This window comes from Cynara cardunculus (genome assembly GCF_001531365.2).
Source record: "Cynara cardunculus var. scolymus isolate 2C chromosome LG 12, CcrdV1, whole genome shotgun sequence".
In the NCBI taxonomy this organism is placed as follows: Eukaryota; Viridiplantae; Streptophyta; class Magnoliopsida; order Asterales; family Asteraceae; genus Cynara; species Cynara cardunculus.
The window spans coordinates 22,916,453-22,917,772 of NC_037539.1; positions in this window are offsets into that span (position 1 = coordinate 22,916,453).

Sequence of the window (1,320 nt, forward strand, 5' to 3'; positions counted from 1 at the left end):
CTTTTGTGAAAATGTCAGCAAGTTGAATCTCAGTGGGAACAAAGTACATTTCTATATAACCTTTTTCAACTTTGTCTTTCAGAAAATGGTATCTTACATCGATGTGCTTGGTCTTGGAATGCTGCACTGGGTTTACAGAGATTGCTATGGCACTCTTGGAGTCACAGAGGATGGGAATTTTATCATAATGGAATCCAAAGTTCTTAAGCTGAGTCTTCATCCAGAGAACTTGTGAACAACAACTAGCAGCAGCAACATATTCTGCTTCTGCTGTAGAGGTTGAGACACAATTTTGTTTTCTGGATGTCCAACTTACCAGCTTGTCCCCCAAGAGTTGACAGCTTCCAAACGTGCTCTTTCTATCAAGCTTGCAACCTGCATGATCTGCATCTGTGTAGGATATTAGATCAAAGCCAAAGTTCTTTGGATACCAGAGACCTAATGAAGGAGTTCCCTTGAGGTATCTAAAGATCCTCTTGACTGCAGAGAGATGAGATTCTTTAGGATTTGAATGATATCTTGCACAAAGACATGTAGCAAACATAATGTCTGGTCTACTAGCAGTTAGATACAGGAGTGATCCAATCATGCCTCTGTAGGTTGTTACATCCACAGGTTTGCCTGATAGATCAACAAATAACTTAGCTCCTGTAGCCATAGGTGTTCTCATCGATGATGAAGTTGAGAGAGAATATTTCTTTAGAAGGTCAGTCACATATTTGGAATTGATGAAAATTCCTTCTGAAGCTTGTTTTATTTGAAGACCAAGGAAGAAACTTAGTTCTCCCATCATGCTCATCTCAAATTTTCTTTTCATCAACTCTGAGAATTTTTCACAATGTTTTGCATTTGTAGAACCAAATATAATGTCGTCCACATATATTTGAACAAGATATCACCTTTTTGCTTTTTGAGAAAGAGGGTTGTATCGATTGTACCTTTTTCGAATCCATTGTTGATGAGAAAGGTGGATAGTATTTCATACCAGGCCCTGGGTGCTTGCTTCAGCCCATAGAGAGCTTTGTCCAGAAAGTAGACATAATCTTGATGTTTTGGATCTTCAAACCCAAGGGGCTGTTGTACGTATACTTCTTCTTGAAGTTTGCCGTTTAGGAAGGCAGACTTGACATCCATCTGATAAACTTTGAAGCCTTTGTGAGCTGCATAGGCTAGGAATATTCGAATGGCCTCAAGTCTTGCAACGGGAGCAAATGTCTCATCGTAGTCAATCCCTTCTTCCTGGCAGTAGCCCTTGGCAACAAGCCTGGCCTTGTTCCTTATGACTATGCCATCTTTGTCCTTCTTGTTTCTGAAGACCCA